Genomic DNA, 19,961 nt, shown 5'->3' on the forward strand with positions numbered 1-19,961 from the left:
GACTGAATGGGAATGCATTCCTACCAGGCTGCCTGTAGAAGTAAGTCGGTGTGTGATAATTCCTTTACATTTGCAGCCAACAGCTCACAGACCCAAGGGGATGATATGATATTTTGCTCTGACTTTGTTCTCTCTAACCCTTCCACATACTAATGCTGCTTTTGAATGCCTGGAAGCATGTTGTTCCAGGGCAAAGGAGGGTAGTGCTGTGGAAACTTGTATGAGGAGTCCCATGTGAAATGGTGTTAGGCAGGACTTTTCCCCCCCTCTTCCCTCCTTTTATTTTATTTTATTTTATTTTTTTATCATAAGAGTTTAGAGTCTGTGAAAGTCAGTGAATCACTGTGGTGACTCCAGCAGCTTCCCAGCATGTGCTGTCTGTCCAGCCCACTCCAGTTTCTTGCAGCAGGGGTACCTTTCTAGCAATGAGAAAAGTCTCAGGGATGTCCACATCTCTACCTCTCTCTGCATGGACAGTGTTCTATGGAGCATGTATTGAAGGCATTCCAGTTAGCACTATCTGTCTTTATCTTTAGCTGTTCTATCTTTGTCTTTATTTATCTTTGGCTTCATCTTTATATCATTATCTTGTCGAAGTGGTTGATAATGTAGATGTGATTGATCTTGGTTACTGTACTGTGTATACTTCTGACTCACCCCCAGTGAAGATTTTTCCCTGCAGCACAGCATGCATTGTGGTGATGAGCATATCACTGCTCACAAGCTCTGTCAAGAGGCAAGTCCTCCATGTGTCAGATGATGAAAATACACGCTGTTGGGCATCTCTCCATGTTCCAGAGAGCTGTGAGGTGGACAAGAGAAGCAGCTGTGCCACAGCAGGGTTATATTAATCCTCCAATGTTAGGAATGAATAAAATTACCTCTGAAGTCAAGGTAGAGAAGTGGCTTTTAGTTAAAGGGCCATGGGGATTACTTTGAGGAATCTTGTCTGTGTTGAAACTGAATGGACCCTCAGCAAGTTTGCAGGCAATACTACGCTGTGTGGTCTGGTTGACATGCCAGGCTCAAGGATTTGGCCCATGCCAGTCTCACGAAGTTCAACAAGGCCAAGTGCAAGATCCTGCACCTGGGCTGGGGCAATCCCAAACACAAATGGGATTGGTGAATAGCTTGAGAGCAGTCTTTAGGGTAAGGACTTAGGATGTTGGTTGATGGAAAACTCAATGTGATCTGGCAATGTGCACTTAAATCGCTTTTCCAGTACCTGAAGAGGGCCTACAGGAAAGCTGGGGAGGGACTTTTTACAAGGCCTTGTAGGAACAGAATGAAAATAAATGGATTTAAGATGGAAGAGGCGAGATGTAGACTGGATTTTAGGAAGAAATTACAGTGAGAGTGGTGAGACTCTGGAATAGGAATTGGAAGAGGTTGTGGATGACCCCTCCCTGATGGTGTTCAAGGACAAGTTGGATGGGGCCTTCAGCAACCTGGTCTAGTGGAAGGTGTCCTTGCCTGGAGGGTGTTGGAACTAGGTAATGTTTAAGATCCCTTCCAATCCAAACCATTCCATGATTCTGTGATTCATTGAGTGTGTGTGTAGCCTCAACTACAAACTCAGGTGCCTGAAGTTAGACAGTCACACAAACTGGACACAAGACACTTCTTAGAGGCGATTACTGACCCAGGTCTTCTGGACTTTAGTACATAAGTATCTGACTAATCTTATCCTGGAGTGAGTTGTCACCAGAATGAATATCTGCAGTTAATTTTTCACAGTAACTCTTTGCTGCTAGATGTAACTTCTGTCCAGTATTTTCAGTTTGTTAGAATGCTCAAAGCTTCATACAAACCCAAAGATTCCAGAAGACTGCTTGCATAAAGTGTTTTGGGTTTGGGTTTTTTTTTTTTTTTTTAAGTGATGTTTAGTCTTGAAAGGCAAAGAAGGCTTCTTTACTGACTTACATGACATCAGGCACCCTCTCAGTCTTTAGGTGGCTTGAAGCCTTTGCCAAGAATGTCCAGAAAGATCATTCCTACTTCATTATGGAATGGGCTTTGCAGCACTGCAGTGCCATGGTGGAGATTGCTTCCTCTCACAGTCTCCTGGAAGCCAAGACTGTGAAGAGACTAGGCAGAAATCTCAATTTGGGTCAAATGGCCTGTGTAATTTTAATATTTACAATAGATTGTAGAAACTCATATACTAATGACTTTATATTTCCTTGACTTGGAGACGGCCAAAGAATATTTGTATTTGAAATACGGCATGAAATATTCCCAATAGCTGTCCTAAATAAACACGAGAGTGTTTGCATTACCTTTTCACCTGTAGCAGATTAAAACACTCCTTAGCCATTGGCCGTGAGGGAAACCAAGATGAGGCTCTCTAATTCTACAAGCCAGCATATAAATATGCTCTGACTATGTTTTTATACATTAATCATAGAAGATTATGAGGCACATGCCATATTGTACATATTTCTTGCAAGCAAAATAGAACTGTCTGCAGTTCCCATTGCAAAATTATGGAATAGACTGAATCATAAAAAAAAAATTAAAGGAAAAATCTGCTATTTCAGGACAGCTATTCAGTATTTTTGGACTGCTTACACTTATTTTTGTTTTCTTTTTTTTTTTTAACAAAGTATGAGAATTTCTTTTCTTTGACTAGAGGTAGTGAGCCAAATTCATTAAGAGGATGATTTCAATTCACAAAATAGATCATTTCCTTTCTTTCCAAATCTTGCTGAGCAAACTACATTCTTTAGTGCTATTTCCCAACTTTATTTTTTTGTTTTTAATTCTCTGTGCTTTCACATCCAGGCCAGGCAATAATATCCCATTTTCAGAAACAAATAGTAAGGAAGACGAAAGCAGCTTGTGGCAGTTGTAACACCATGTCTTCCTCAGTTCAGGAGAGACTAGGACCTGTTGGAAAGAGTCCAGTGGAGAGTCATGAGGCTGACTGGGCAGCTTGAGCATCTCCTGTACAAAGAGAGACTGAGAAACCTGGGATGTCTAGAAGAGAGAAGACTGAGAGCAGATCTGGTCAATGTGTACAGATATCTGAGGGGTGGGTGTCAAGTGGATGGGGCCAATCTCTTTTGGGTGGTCGGCAGCAAAAAGACAAGGAGCAACAGCTATGAACTGGAACATGTTTCACCTCAACATGAGGAGAAACTTCTTCACGGTGAGGGTGACAGAGTACTGGAACAGGCTGCCCAGAGAGGTTGTGGAGTCTCCTTCTCTGGAGACTTTCAAAACTCACATGGATGCATCCCTGTGCAAACTACCCTAGGAGAACCTACCTTGGCAGTGAGGTTGGACTTGACCTCTGGAGTTTCCTTCCAACCTCTAAAGTTCTGTGAATCTGTGAGACTCTTCTCTTGTGACCTCATTGCTGTCTACAACTACCTGAAGGGAGGTTGTAGCCAGGTGGGGGTTGGTCTCTTCTGCCAGACAACCAGCAATAGAACAAGGGGACCCAGTCTCAAGTTGTGCTGGGGGAGGTTTAGGCTGGATGTTAGAAGGAAGTTCTTCACAGAGGGAGTGATTTGCTATTGGAATGGTCTGCCCAGGGTGGAGGAGTCACTGTCCCTGGAAGTGTTCAAGAAAAGCCTGGATGAGGCACTTAGTGTCATGGTCTGGTTGACTGGATAGGGCTGGGTGCTAGGTTGGACAGGATGATCTTGGAGGTCTCTTCCAACCTGGTTGATTCAATGACCTTATTAATGTCTATAAATATCTGTGGGGTGGGTGTCAAGTAGAAGGGGATAGGCTCTTTTTAGTGGCACTCAGTTAATAGCACAAGCAATAACAGATACAAGCTAGAACACAGGAAGTTCCATCTCAACACGAGCAGAAACTTCTTTATTGTGAAGGTGACGGAGCACTGGAACAGTTTATTCAGAGGAGCTGTGGAGTATCCTTCTCTGCAGACTTTCAAAGACAACCTGGGCATGTTCCTGTGTGGCCTGTCCTAGGTAGTCCTGCTTTGGCAAGCGGTTTGGACCTGGTGATCTCTGGAGGTCCCTTCCAACCCCTACCATTCTGTGACTGTGTGATCCTGTGAGAGGGTCAGTAGTGGAGGGATGGACTGGATGACTTCTAGAGCTTCCTCCTAAATCAGTGCATTCTATGATTCAGTGGTAATGAGGACAAATCATTGTGGTTCAAGATAGAATCTAGCCTCTAACAAGTGAGTTTTCAAAAACTAATCTGAAAGAATTAATCTTGATTAGAATAATGTCCTGAAGGAGTTAATTTTGTGCTTAGGTATGGTCTTGAGCAACTTACATATTCAGATCCACTTTGATAGTTCATGTCATTGTTTTGATGATGATTACTCACCTGTTTTTCCTTACAATCTCAGTCTTATTTAGAGTTTTATCAGTTTAGACAAGCTAGGGCTCCCCCTTACTCTGTTCAAAAGAGATGGGGGGATGGAAAATCATGTTTCTGAAGATAAGGATATTCTGGAGACTTTCAAAACCCACCTGGATGCATTTCTGTGCAGACTATCCTAGGTGATTCTGCTTTGGCAGAGAGGTTGGACTCAACCTCTGGAGGTCTCTTCCTACCTCTAAAGTTCTGTGATTCTGTGAAAGGGAATGGTTGGTGAGCATCAGTTAGGAGGATCAAAACATATTCTTACAAGGACCTCATCACCTTAGATTTATAAGAAAGTGGTGTCATCTTTCTGCTATAGAAATAGTACCTAGTACCATAAGCAAAGTCTTAAGCAAGATGCGAGAATCCAGGTCATATTGTGGAAGGATTGTATCTCAAGTGTTGGAACAGGCTGCTCAGGCAAGTGGTGGAGTCATCATCCCTGGAGGTGTTAAAAACCCCTGTAGACACAGCTCTTCAAGGCATGATGGTGCTGGGTTGGATTTGATGATCCTGGATGTGTTTTCCCAACTTAATAATTCTATGTAATGTAGGAGTGAAAGTCTTGCGAATTAAATGTCTGCCAGGAGAGCAACAAGGTTGTTATAGGTTGGGCTGGATGATCTTGGAAGTCTCTTCCAACCTGGTTGATTCTATGATAAGGTACAACAATTTCCCTCTGCTGGCCAGTGGCTTGTTCTCACTTCCTCTCTCTGTCTTTCACATGCCACCTGGCAGTTACAAGACATTGCACCACTGTACTGTCAACAGTATCTAGGATATGAAGACTACCATGGTGCTTTTATGAACTAAATCTTGGAAACTGCTGTACATCTCCACTGCTGGAATGTGCCTCACACAGCTTCTAACAAAATGCTTTCAGAATCAGAGAACTAAGCTTTATGGAAAGACATGTTTAAAGATAAAAGCTTATGCAGGGTTCTTTGCTCAGCACTCAGTTCTACAAGGTAGTAATGGTGGCAAACTCTCCTCTGTTCCCTACAGGTCATGGGAAGTTGAGGGTATTCATCACCTATGAGGAGCATCTGACTTGGGCAGTTTGAATAGTGCCTAGTGTGATTTCTTCACACAGTCATTCAGAATGCTACTGTGGGCCTCAGACAGGGACACTTGTGCAGAAGGTCTTGACAGATGCTTTTCTTTTCATTCTCCTTAGGAAAGCACATTGAAGGTTCACAGCCCAACTCCTTGCTTTCAGGCTGCCTCAGTTCCGAAAGAGCTGCTCAAAGTATTTGAAAGGTGACTCCTACAAAGTGTGCTAAAATACTGGATTCGGCATTCAGTTTTGTCATGAAGTGCTCTTGGAAAGTTGAGCCCTCTTTTGGTCAGTGCTCTTTTGCATCCCATCAAGAGTCTCCCCTCCTTGTTCTTGAGAGAATTCAAGTACAAAGCAGGAGTATGAATAAGGGCTGAGGGAGAGGTCTTGCTGTTACTGTTGGTGGAGATCTAAAGGCCAGCAGGTTTGAGTGTTAAAGCCTTGTAACTCCATGAGTTTCAGAAAAATGATTTTCCTTTCACACAATGAACTTCCTTTTTGCTAGTTAAGGAACAGAAAATATTGTGGACTACTGGAATCTAAGCATTGCAGGAAGAAGGTTAGAAACAACTTAAGCATGAGAGAAGAAAGCTGTGTCTGGCAAGTGTGATAAGGTTTGAGGAACAGAGGAGATAAAATTGCGGTATACATCTCTAAATCCTACACAAAACAGGAGTGAGTAAACAATGATAGATGGACAGGAATAACATAGAGCAGTCACAGTGCATTCTTCAGGGCCTGGAAGACAAAATAAAAATAGTCCTTGTTGCAAAACTCCCTTTCCAGTAGGGAAGGTAGGTATGGTTGCCTCTCTGCCTACTCATTTTACCATTTAATGCTGCCCCCGGAGCAAAGCCACAGTATGGTGAATTTGAGTGTGCTTTGTCCTTGTGATCTGAACACTTCATCAAAGTTATTTTTCTCTTGTAAAACCATTTTGCTCACCTGTATGTCCATGGGAAAAGCTTTAAAGCCCAGGGTTCCCACGTCAGATGAGAGCTGTGTGTCGTGTCATTGGCCTGCCCCTGATACTTTTTGTCTGACTCTGACGTGTCCTGAGCAGGACATCCATCATGTCACAGAGGATTCCCAGCTTTAGCATGTCAGATAGTGCCAGTTTTAATTATAGCCACTAAGGTCCACACCAAAGGGGTTAAAAGGAGATGCTGTAAACTTGGACAACCTTGCTACTGTTTCTGAGGACTAGATTTATTCTCTGGACTACTTCAGTCTGCCTCCAGAGAGTTCATTGTGTAAGTCACTGTGACAGATTTATCCATGCTCACAGAGATGGTGCCTGTTTTCTCACTAGGCAGGTGGAAGGAGAAAGCAGCATAAAGACAGCTGCCAGCTGAGAGGTCACAGCTGAACTCATGCCACAGAATGGTCATAAATTATAAATCTTCCAAAGAGTTACAGCTTCTGCTCTTATTTCTGTCTTGTCCTAAATTTCTCAGCTGCATTTCTATTTATTTTAGGCATGTCATTATTGTCTGCAAAGGTCACAGAGTGATTGCCAGGCAGGGTTTCACCCAAAGAGTACAGAGCACATCCTCTGGCCTCTGACCACTGAGGTTTCACACTGTGTGTCTGGGCTCTCACTGTTGTTCTCTCCACACCTGCACTGCATATATATGATGCATGCAGTTGTGCCTAGTATCAACCCTATTTTACTTTCATGGCCTTGCCTTATGTGCTGATGGGGAGTGTTATCAAAGCCATCCCCAGCAGAGGGAAGCCAGTTCCTTAGTGGTAAGTGGGGGAAGCACTGTAGATGACTGGATATGCTCATCAAAAATCCATACCAACTCTTGGAGCTGCTCAAAGCTCTGCCCTTGATGTCAGTGGGATTAGGCCCTGAGCATAACCCTACACATGTTCCTGCATGATGCACAGCTCTGAAATCTCATTGCTAGGAGTGGAAGGAGGCACGTAGGGGCTGGATTTCAATCTGAATAGGTCAGCATATCTCCTTTGAGGAACTGGCACTCAGCACCTTGCCAGATCATGCTCTCCTATCAGCAAATTTATTTTATTTTATTCCCCCCCCCGGTAGCATCTGTGCATATTCTTCAGTATTTACCACCTTTGAATACTTGCACACTAGGCTTAGAATAGCCATTCTAAACTTCTACACTTAGCAGCTGCCCCATTGCTGCTTCAAGTACCATCTATTCTTAGTGTAGCCAAATTCCCCACAAATTCTTTTAGGGCCTGACTCTCTTTGCCTTAAGTGCACGTCACTGACACCATCTCTCTCCAATATTAGTCCTTCTCCTGCTGTCCTTGCTGTTTCCATTTGTATGATGCACATACTTTAGGCCCACTTTAATTGGTGCTTCTTCACTAGAGCAGTAGCATGTGTGCTCAGATGGATGTTCCTGAGCAGCTCTGCTGGCACTGAAGGAATAATCATGTGCTTAAAGCTGAGCTGGTGCTGTGTAGGACCAATTCCTTTAGGATCTGTAGCTTTTACAGGTTGTGGTCATTGATTTTGCAGTTTAAGGTGGGTTCTTTATGTCTTTTGTAAGGCTGATGCTCTCTAGAACCATCACAGAATGTCAGTTTAAAAGTAGGCATGCATGTTGGAAGCTTTGCTATAGGGAATTTGAGATATAATGCGAGGAAGCAGGATGACCACACAGCTCCTTGGGAATATTCCCTCTCAGGCACTCTTTCTGTCACAGCCTAACATTGCAAAGAGCAGGTGGTAGAAAGGAAACCAGGCAAAAAAGAAGGAAGCGAAGCAGCCTGGCCTTTCTATTGCTAGTAAAATTTCCTTTACTGCCAAAAGGTCTTTGAAGCAAACATACCAGCTTGATGGGTGGCATCCACAACCTGAATTTAGCTTTAACCATATGGTAGCACAGTGTCAGATTTCTGCTGGCACATACTGCTTCCCTCCAAGTGCTTTCCAGGTTCTAAGTCTCTGCAGTACTGCTTCTCCTCTGCCTTAGATTTTGGGATACATCAAATTGGTTCCTGCAATTTTCTTTTTCAGATTTGTAACATTATCCTTTTCTTTTTTTTTTTTTTTCCTGTCACCAGTACTGGTATGATCTTGATTTCCTTAAGCATTTCTTTTTCTCTTCTGTCCCCTCTCCTCTCTGCATTCACAGGTGAAGAATTAATTTCTTCTTCTTCTTCTTTTTTTTTTTTTTTTCCCCTTCTCTCCCCTTAAACAATACCCTTACGACTTGTGTCAATAAATTACCCTTGCCATTTTTAGGAGGCCCTTCTGTCTCCTTCACTGCCCTCTCCTTCTGTATGTACTTTAAAAATGTCTTATTTATCTTAACCCTTGCTGTGATCTCGCTCTGTTCCATTCTCTATCTTTGCTTTTCTTGTCATATTTTACACTGACTTTGCCCTCTGATCTTTACACTCTGCTGATGGACCCCATATTCTATTCAGAATTATGTTCTTTTCTTAATTAATCACATTCAAACATGTGATTCACTGCAAGCACCTTTTTCAGCACTGCTGTGCTTATTTGAGATTAGCAGTGGGCATTTGTCTTTTTCTGTCTAGTATTCTTCTTTCCTTTTGTCTTGGTAAAACAGAAGTTAAGTCATCCATCTATTATTTTCACACAACTTTTCAGATGTGTTTTTTTTCTGCTTAGTCATTAAACCTCATTACAGTATAGATAATGATATTTAGCAGCCTTTCATCTCAAACCTGAATCTGCAAGTCATTTGAACAGTGTTTTAATGTGCAAAGGAGTGCATGTGACAATAGACTGTCTTCTGTGCTTGGATACTGAGAAAGTCTTTTTAAGGCTGGAATTTTCCCCCCCATTGGCCTCCTTTTCCCCCCTCTATACAGTTATTGGAATAGTAACTTCTGCCCTCTCAGAAAAGGCTGAAGGTACAACTGGAGTGAAAAGAGTTACTATAGTTTTAGCCTTCACATAAGACAGTCAATAGCTTTAGAACTGAGTGCATATGATAATTCACCCTTATGATCTTCTACTTTAAAAGGGCAGAGTTATTCAAGGGAACAGAGAGAGACAGGAAAAAAGACGTCTGCTCAAGGTCACTCAGATATGGCACTGTAATGTAAGTCTGTGGAGCACCAGTTCAGTGACCTGGTGTTTTGACTGGGACACTAAAGGAGCAGCCTGTCTTCCAGTTGTCTGTCCTCAATGAAGCTTGCCATTTCTCCCTGTATGCTAAGCAGGCACCGCTGCCTGTCTTTCACAGGTGTTCACCCTCAGCAAGTTTGCTGACAACACCAAGCTGTATGGTGCAGCTGACATGCTGAGGGGAAGGGATGCCAATCTTGACAGGCTGCAGAGGTGGGTACAAGCCAGCCTCATGAAGTTCAACAAGACCAAGTATGAGGTCCTGTACCTGGGTCAGGGTAATTGCAAGCACTGATATAGGCTGGACAATGACTGGCTTGATAGCAGCCTTAGGGAGAGGGACTTGGGGATGATGGTGGATAAGAAGCCAGTATGAGCCACCAGTGTGCACATGCAGCCTGGAAAGCCAACCAGATCCTGGGCTGCATCAAAAGAAGTGTGACCAGCAGGTCAATGGAGGTGATTCTCACTCTCTACTCCACTCTGGTGAGACCCTCCCTGGACTACTGTGTCCAATTCTGGAGTCCCTATTATAAGAAAAATTCTTCCATGCTGGAATATGTCCAGAGAAGGACCACAAGGATGATCAGAGAGTTGGAGCAACTCTCCTATCAAGACAGACTGCAAGAGTTGGGACTGTTCAGTCTGGAGAAGAAAAGGCTCTGAGGAGCCTACCAGTATCTGAAGGGGGCCTACAGAGACTTTTTAGGGTGCTGGGTAGTGATAGAACTGGGGGCAATGGAGCAAAACTAGAAGTAGGTAGATTCATATTGGATGTTAGGAAGAAGTTCTTCACCATGAGGGTGGTGAGACACTGGAACAGATTGCCCAGGGAGGTGGTGGAAGCCCCATCCCTGGAGTTGTCTAAGGCCAGGCAGAATGTGGCTCTGAGCAACCTGTTATAGTATGAGGTGTCCCTGCCCATGGCAGGGGGTTGGAACTGGATGATCCTTGAGGTCCTTTCCAGCCCTGACTGTTCTATGATTCTATACCTAGATGCGTTTGCACGTGCACTGTATGTAATGTACCCCAAAGCTAATGTCACCTGCCCTCAGAGCCTTTGCAGAAGGGGTCTTGGATTGTCCCATGTGCAATCCTGGTGACACACTTTTGCAGATCTAGTTTTAATTTTGAGTGTTGGTCTTGCTGCAGCAAGTGGAAGCTGTTCACATGCTGTCTTCTTCGGCTTCAAATGGATGTTGTTCATGGACTGGAAAAGTTGGAGTGGTAAAGTATGAGCGTCTCTAAACTCCTAGCTTTGGTCTGTAATTATCTTTTGCCTTTCTTCATGGACTCATTGTACATTCTGCTCTTGGACCCTCTTTTGAAACTCGGCTGTGTTTCTCTTCCCTTAGAGAACACAAGTTACAAATGATGGAGGGTCTCAGATCCTGAGGTAAGGCAAAAATGGTTTAAAGTTTTCTCAATTTTTGCCAGCCTCACATGAAATATCATTGTGGTGCATAACAGATCCAGTGGTTAGCCCTGATGGCAAGGGAATCCATGGGTATTTAAGTATAACAGTTCTCTCCTTATATACATTAAATCCCTTAATTTACAGTCAGAAAAGAAGTGGCTTCCAGAGTGAACACACATGGTCTGGGCCTTTTCAATTGAAGAAAACATGGCAGTAGGTTTCAACATGGGTTTCCCCATGGAGTGCAGCTCTGAGGCTAGACACAGCATGATGGCTGTGTCACTTGGCTGTAAGCAGCTGCTGTTGCTGTCAAAAGCTATACCAGGCAGTTGAAAGCACTATGGAACAGAAGAGAGCAAGAACAGTTTTTCCCTGCACAGTTTCATTCAAACTCTGCCTCGCATCTAAGAGAGACTTCTCTTATGTGTCTGATTGGGTGTAAACCATTTCTAAGTGTAATTGGGTCATGGTTACTTTATTGCAAAGGTTCAAGCACGCGTCCTGATCTGACAGGTGTTCCACTCTCTTGTATAAAGCTGTTTTTTTTAACCTCTAGCAGTAATAGTTAGAGAAACTTCCCACCCTTGTCCTGTGCATCCCATCTTAGAATGTTTTTTAACATCCCTTCAGTTTCCATATGGTTGGAGAAATGCCAAACCTGAATTCAATCTCTCAGAAATCTTTTTTATCCTCTTTTCGTTTTATTTTCATCCGCTCTTTGTTTCTCCTCAGCCCCTTCCCCACTCTTGAACATAGGATAATTATAGAACAGACTTCATGGTGGGCATCCAGAGGACTATTTTAGATTAAATAAATAGTGCTACTTCCCCCCCTCCCCCCCACCCCACTGCCTTTCCCACAGGAGAGTTTTAGAAATACCAGACAGAAAAATTTACAAAGACCTTACTTTCCTTCCCCAATATACTTTTACCTCTTCAGTTCATGACCAACAGGCTGATGTGGCTTTGCAGCTAAGCTGGAAGTAGCTGCAGTTGCTATTTTGTTGGAATAATATCAAATTTCCTTCTACACTTTGCATAGCTGTCATCCAGTGATATGATAGGTCCATGATTTATCGACCTACTAAAAGCACTTTCACTGACTTGTCATAATAAACTTTACTTAAAACATTAAAACATAAAACATCAACCAGCAGCTCAAACAGAGATGCCATACAAATACTTTCTAATTTAGTTAAGCTCTGGTGCAAATCCTGAAAACGAAGACCCCAGCATAACAGTTTTCTAGGATTTGTCATGCTAGGATCTGTTGTGTTAAGTAACAGGAATTATAAATACAAATGCCTTGAAGTATGAAGCGCTGACAAGAAGCTTGGCTCGGTCTCAAGCCTTCATCGTTTATGAAGGTCTTGCTGAGACCATGAAGCTGAGCCCAGCTGTAGCAATCACCATAGATATGAGCTGCCAAAAGTTCCTAGGATTTCTGTTCCTACACGTTGATCTGGGGAATTCTGGGCATTAGATCTGTCCCTGTGACCATTTTGTTTATAATCTGTTTTGTAAAGCCAGGCAGGTTCAGAGGCAGTATGTAGCTGTAGTGTAGACCATGGCTCCAGTCTTACAAGAGTGTGAATATTAACTGAATGGACATGAGTAGATAGAGCCATGAGGACACCTGGGGGGCTTCAGCATCTTCCCTATGGAGAGTGACTGTCAGACCCAAAGGCTGTTTAGTCCTGAGAAGACTGAGAGGAGATCTCATCAATATCTATAAATATCTGAGGGATGGGTGTCAAATGGCTGGGGCAAATCTGGTTTGGGTGGTCTGCAGCAATAAAACAAAAAAACAAGATACAAACTCAAACACAAAAGGTTTCACTTCAATAGGAAGAAAAACTTCTTTACAGTAAGGGTATCAGAGCCCTGGAGCAGGCTGCCCAGAGAGATTGCGGAGTCTCCTTCTCTGGAGACAGTCAAACTTGCCTGGATGTATTTTTGTGTGAACTACCCTAGGGGATCCTGCCTTGGCAGGGAGGTTGGACTGGATGATCTCTGGAGGTCCCTTCCAATCTCTAATGTTCTGTGATTCTGTGAGTACCATCAACTCTTTTGGTGCAACTGAATTAATTTGTAGTCTTGTCAGCTGTCTTCTTTAGTAAATAACAGCTCATTTAATCTTAAGTGGGAATCTGTGATGGCCAAGTCAAATTCTGCCTCTAATTGAACACATACATTAATGTTTCTTCTAGGAACTCTTGAGAAGACCCACACAATTCTCTTCAGGGTCAGAATCTTATGCAGCAGTAACAGGGATGATACACTGCATCACCCTGTGGTAGTGGTGTGCCAGAGCTGGTGTGCCATCTGGTTTCCTGTTTTGTGGTGTGGGCTACGTGGATTTGTGCATTGCTGCTCAGCTTTCTTATTGGCTTCCCTGGAAGTCTACCTAAGCATCACTTTCCAGGCTGAACAGTGTCCTAATTCTTATTTAGCAATTGTCTTTTGTTCCTAATTGGTGAGTAGAATGATGAATTCTGAAAGCCACTACACCATGCCAGAGCTGAAGACAGCTCCTTTCTAAGAACTATTTTCTTTATTAAATCCTCAGCATTGTTTTGGTAAATATTAACTAATGGAATGGCAAGATGTACTCCCAGCTTTGTTTCCTTCTCTCATCTTCATAATTGCTTTCTTTCGTTTCTTTCTCAATAAATTAACTTAGATCATGCTGTAATTGTCTCTGAGACTGAGTATGTGGCTTTATGGATGATCCAGAGGATGCCTAGGGATTACTGTTTTCTGTGTAGTAGTCTACAATTCAACATATGTCAGATTTACAGACCCTTTCATGTTATCTGATCCATGGAATCCCATGGAGATTTCCTGGGACAATTTAAAACTGGTGAGAAAATGCTACAAGGAAAGAATGCAGGTAACAAATCAGGGATCCACAAATGCTTTTGTCATCCTGAGACTGCTTGGGGCTGGTCATGCACATGTTAAACACTGGTGATGAAAAAACTGCAGATGGCAGCTTCTAAGCTGGAAATATCAGGAAATAATAACTGCAGCTTTCTTTTCCAGAAGAAAGGAGTGTTAAGACTGGATGTTTTCCATAAGCTGACAAAGAAAAATGCAGGGAAGGTTTTGTGTTTTCTCTCCCCCACATGCAAGTGCATAACGTAACAGCAGCGATTGTTTGTATCCAGCATTCTTTTGTACTAGTGAAACAGAAAACAAACAATTTGCTGGCAGTATGTTTGCTGCGTTGTTGCTTATGACAACACAAACCAAAAGAGTTGTTTTTGGTTGTGTTTTGCTAGACCTTCAGTCTCTTTCACCTATTGCATAGAGATGCTCTGGCTAAACCCAATTTGCAACCCTGTATGAAATTAATAACATCTCTGTTCTGGACAGATGTCCAAACAGATGCTGGGGAGAAGGTGATAGGGGTAAGTGGGTGCAAAGCCGGATGACAGGAAATACTACCTAAGACCTGATAAAAAGAGGTTTTCTCCTTCAAGGAGACATGCACACATATTGCAGGGTATACTTGGAGAGTGAGTTGTGTATGCTAACGGTGAGTATCTACCTTGTCTAGCAGCCAGAGTTTTTGCATTGTTTCTGGAGGAAAAAAAAAAAGCTTCCCTGGGGATATGTTAAGGGCTTAACACTTCAGTTAGACACCCATGATAGTAGGTGCAAATCTCTAACCTCACCCTCCCTGGCCACTAGACCTTCCCTGCTGCAGTCAGTTTCAGACATTTATTATGAGATCATCAAATGTTCTCCAACCTAAACCTTGCTTCTTAATCAGGGAGAGCCATAAGAAACACTGCTTTGCCTGCTTTCAGCTGTCTCTCTCAGTTCAGTCTCTGTCACAGGGCTGAGGTCAGTAGTAGTGTTTTGATAAGAGAGGCATCATTTCATTCAGGGAAAGAAACTTAATGTAGAAACTAAAATTCCCACCTGGGAAGTCGCTCTATTGAGAGCCTCATCCTTCATGGGTAGGGCGTGTGCTGACTACTTTAGGTGTGTTTCGCAGGGAAGGGAGCATGATGGAAGATTAAATGTGTTAAAGATTTCTGATACCAAGCAACTGGAGACATAAATGGATTTGTGCAAGTCCCTTAAAGTTTAAAAGAATTTTTAAATGGACAAATAGGAGAGTCAGTTTTCCTGTCCAGGCTTGTTTGTGCTCTAAATTTATAGGGAAAGGTAAAAGCTAGCTCACAAGTTATGTTACCTGGGAAATTGTATCATACAGCTTGATTTAATGTCATATGGATTTATAATTCTGTCTTTGAATCTGTAATTCAAAGAGAATGAAGATCTGACAGGTGAGGGAGGAGGGGAAAAAAGAGGAGATCCAGCAGCTTAGATTCAGAAAAATGTTTTATATCAGTAGTTGAAAATGAACTTACTTGCACAGGAACAGAAGGCAAAAGTTTGTTCTTCAGACTGAAGTTTTTTTACATGGTGCTGGCTCCTTTGCCAATGTTTCAGGATCTTACACTTGTACTGCAGCTTGTTTAGCTGTGCTTGGCAAAATTGTAATTGTCACACGCTGATGGGGAAGGGGATATTGGTTCATTTCCTTCCCCTTCTGGTTTTCATAGTAGAAGGATACATCGATTTTATAAAATGTAATTGCATTGACTGCTCTTGTTATCAGGATTGATTGTATTGACTTGAGTTGCATGTTGTTATGTTTTCACACTCTTGCTTTGAAATATAGTTTTGCTTTTGTGGCGTTGTCCCTCCTCCCCCCTCCAATTTGAGATTATTTACAATACGTTTTGAGTTAAGGTTCTTCTGCATTTGATTTATCAGCCACTGGGACAGCTTTGAAGTGCCATCAAAAGTATTCATGGTATCTACGTGACAGTAACCACTAGAACCGATTGCTGTTGACCCCAGCCATGTCAACCATCATAACCTTCCTTCAGGTTAGGAGGTTGAAGCTGGGAAATACATTTGAGCTTCTTATTCCTGTGTGTCACGTCCTTATTGCAATCCATTTCAATTGTTCATTAGGGAATTGGGATAGTTGAGAATACCACCGTGAATAAATAATAGCAATTAGGTGTCTGTAGAGAATGATGTTAGCAGCAAAATGCAAGGGCTGTGCCATTGAGCCCTTGAGGTGAAGGAAATGATGAAGATTTCATTTTAGATGTGGTGGTGATGCAGAAGTTATTTGTGCAAGTGTGTATTTACTTGGATATGCATGAGAGGTGTCTGGGGGGGGGGGGGGGGAGGGGGATAATGCTGACATTTTTCAAAGCCAGGCACTTAGAATGAGGTACTTAACCCTATGTATAGGTACAGCAAAGGAAATAGTCTGGATTTAAGAATTAATGAATACTGAAATTACTGAAGTCTGAGAGTACTCAATATTTCTGAAAATTGGGCCCATTCTATTCAGCTGCTCAAATACTGTTTCAGGATCTGATTTTCAAAGGTGGTTTTAGGATGCGAGAAAATGCCATAGACATTTTAAAAAAAACTCTGCTTGAAGAGTCTGATTTTAGCTGCTTAGGTGGAATTGCAAAAATTACATGTATCGTTGTAACTTTTCTGTGATTCAAACTAGTGTGAGAATTGCCACTGATTTCTGTGGGAGCTGGATTAACACATACATAAAAACCTGACTTCAAAAATTGCCTTAAATCTTAAACCCTATATCTTCTCTTTCTCTCTGAACCCAACTGATGCTGAATTTAAGGAATATTTACCCAGGCTCCTTGCAATGAGAACATATAGAAGCCATTAAAAATTTGTTTGTATAGTTCTTGGTTTTTCTCTCTTTACAGTAAATGTTCACCTTTTCTCCGACTTTGTTCTGCAGCATTTTGAATTCCTTCTCTAAGCTGATGTATTTACAAAGACTTTGAGAAAGAGATCTGAAATGCCTTGGAAGGAGCTGCTAATAGCCTCAAAGACCAGATTAGAGGACATACACATACTGTCTATGTCATATTAGGTCTCAAGTAAAGTCTTGTTTAAAGTAAAATACCAACTGTCTTTTGAAATGCCATCATTCCCTAAAGTCCTGTTACAGAGCCCTAAATCCCGAATACAGTATCTCTACATCTACAGGCAAAGGACAAAGGGTCAAAGACATAGTTTCTCCTTATTTAAGATTCCTTTTTCATTTTATTACAGGACCCTGGGGTAGACTCTCCAAGTCCAGTCTTCACCAATCACATGCTAATAACTTCAGCTGAAAGAGGGCTCTACCCTAATGTCATTATACTCCCAAGCAATGATTGATTGTGTTATAGTATGTTTTTGAAACCTAATTACTGTCTCAGTTTGTATTTGAGCTCATTAATCTTCTAGCCTGTAAATAAGTAAAATTGACTAAATAACTGAATTTCTTTAATGATGGGTTCAAGTTATCTTTATATCTACTGGTTTGCGTTAACCTCTTTACTGCCAGAAATTATTTTTGTTGCTGTTAATGTTCTCTTCAGCTCTCAGGAGCTTGCATGGCTGGCAGGGTGCCTGTTTCAGACACTTGTCTCACCAAGTGCATCACTAGTACTGAACAGAGAGACTCATCCTGGCTTGCCACCCCCCCAGTCCTCAAGCCAGAGGGTTTCTTTTAGGGTACCATGAGAAGCAGTTCTCTTTAAAGCTGTACTTGTTCAAAAATGAACTGGGAGACCTGGTAGGAAGGTATAAAGGCAGCTCTTCATTGCCCTTAAGAATCAGATAAAAGAGGAAAAGAATTCTTCAGGAAATTTTTTACTCTGTGTCCTCTGTGTTGAAAGCGTGGGCCTTGGGAATCATCATCACTCTCCAGCTCTTCTGGGCACCCTCAGTGATGCTGTTTGCCCACAGTTGTGACTGTCAAAGAGAGAGTCCCAGAGGACAAGAAGACGACCACAGCAGCCTGCTGTTTGAGCAGAAGTGTCTGGTCTCCAAGTGTAACACCTTCACCATCACTGAGTCCTCGTCACAATATATATCCCTAAGCAGCTTGGGGTGGCTCCTCAGAGTGTGGATTTCAGCTGAGCACCTCCCCTGTGTGTTCAAGCCTTTGGTAGGTTTGACCATAGTTACTTGAGAGGTCAGTGCTCTCTGCAATCCTTTCTTCTTACAAGAGCCTCATCTGCTGGATCTCTGCCACTGCTGACAAGTAAATGAAGTCTCTGGCAACAGCCAGACTAAGCTTGTGGAACAAATTTCCAGGAAAAACAAGCATGACCACTAGCTTCAGCACAAGGAGAAACATATGGCAACTTCATCTCCTTGTTTTGGTTCCCTCCAGTAAACTGATTTAATCTACAGATACATACACCTATTCCAATTCACTTTCTACATGCCAGTTAGGAAGTGAGGAAACTGTGATTGATTATTTCAATTTATTGGGAAACACAGAGATAGTCTTGACAACAGAGGCTTTGTGAGTGCCCAGGTGGACAGGACATCTCAAACGCTGTCGTGCTTGCCAGATGCGTTAGCTGTGACTCCAGACCCTGATGAGAGACCTCAATTTGATCTGTGTCTTGCCAAAGCACCTAAGCATATGCTTATCTCTAGATACATGAATAGTCCCTTGAGAATGCCCATGTGCTCAAAGTTCAGCATGCATTTAAGTGCTTTGCTGGACCAGACTCCTAAGTCTTTCTGGGGATAATTAAGTCATGCCGAAAGCTATTTTACTGCCACATTTTCTTTCTGGTTCACAGGATGAGAAAATCCATTCTCATCAAAATACCAAGTGGACAATTTTTAACCTGATTATTTGTTAAAGGATTCATGTCATTAAAGTGGACTTCTTTGCTCCTTCCTTGCATTCAGTGGGCACCTATATTTTTAAAATGTCCTCTCCTATCGCTTGGCAATGAGCTGTGTTGTAATCGAGCCAAACTCTACTTATATACCTGGCAGTGCTGATGAAAGGTGGTGACCTTTGGCCACTCCTCCAGTAATGAACCTCTCTACAGTAGGGCCAGATGGCGTTTTCACTTCCAAGGGTGCAACATTACTGAGGTTATGCAGGTGCAAGTGTATTTCTGGAAAGGTTTGCAGCCTGGGGGAGTGACGCAGTGGGATCGGTAGCCAGAGGCAGAAAATAGCCTTTGGGGGGACAAGTGTCAAAGAAACACGGTGAGAAAATGGAAAATAGTGTTTGTGCAATTGGCATTGTGGAGCACAGAGCAGAGAGTTGCAGGCACAATAACCGGCCCTATGCGCTGTGGGTAGGAACTTGTATACCTTTGTGGTTCGCAGGCAAATGAGTTTACTTGTTCGCTGCTTTGAAAGAGAAGGATAAAGAAAACTTTACAGAGCCAGTATGGCCACACATATGCCTGAATGCATTTCTGTGTCATCTGGTATGGGTGATCCTGCTCTAGATGATCTTCGAGGTCCCTTCCAGCCCCTGACATTCTGTGATTCTGTGACGTGATGCTTCAGGATTTTCTATGCAATCCCCAACCCCAGTGAAGGGAAGCAATAGAGAAAACTCTGGGCTGAGGATCTGAAAAGAAGCATCGATTCGGTCTTGGCCTGAGCAATAAGCTTTCTGCAGCTGCTGCCGGAGGCCCTGCAGTGAATGCCCAAAGCACAAAGTGGGGTGAAAGGAGAAGGGGAGCAGCACGGCTGGATTTGGGGAGGCTCAGCTTCCAGCCTCCTGGTAAAAACAAGTACGTTCCACTTCGTTTCCTCTCGCAGAAAATGGGGGTTGAATGCTAAGGGCTAATTGCACATTGTTTTTAAAAATTAGTTTGATAATTCATCACATTGTAATTAAACTAATTAGAACACTATTCATTTCCAACCACCTTAATTAGGCCTCAACTTGGCAGGGAGCCTGTGAGACCCAAACGCTGCAATTTGTTAAACAATCACAAGACTTTGATAACAAATGACTGAATTCAGCTCCGTTTTAGTTAATAAGATTTATATATTAATCTAGTTATAATTTGTTCCTTTAGAATTTGGCAGGGCTCGCAGGTCTTCTGATCCCCCTACGAAATTCCTGAAGCCTGACTTAAAATAACTGGAAAATGTTCCCAATCTGACAGAGACTCTCCTGTTTTTTCCACTGTAGCAGGCACTCGTTAAGGCTGTCAG

The 19,961-nt window shown here is 42.5% G+C and overlaps 1 long non-coding RNA gene across 1 annotated transcript in view; it reads left to right on the forward strand.

The window, feature by feature from the left end:
- Nucleotides 1-17,259, forward strand: part of LOC135176827 (uncharacterized) — a 78,668-nt gene extending 61,409 nt beyond the window's left edge. Inside the window, exon 3 of the long non-coding RNA XR_010302835.1 lies at nucleotides 17,040-17,259. This is a non-coding gene — a long non-coding RNA (uncharacterized LOC135176827). The remainder of the gene's footprint in view (nucleotides 1-17,039) is intronic.
- Nucleotides 17,260-19,961: the final 2,702 nt, after the last annotated feature.

The sequence above is a fragment of the Pogoniulus pusillus genome, chromosome 7, assembly GCF_015220805.1.
Source record: "Pogoniulus pusillus isolate bPogPus1 chromosome 7, bPogPus1.pri, whole genome shotgun sequence".
Classification (NCBI taxonomy): Eukaryota; Metazoa; Chordata; class Aves; order Piciformes; family Lybiidae; genus Pogoniulus; species Pogoniulus pusillus.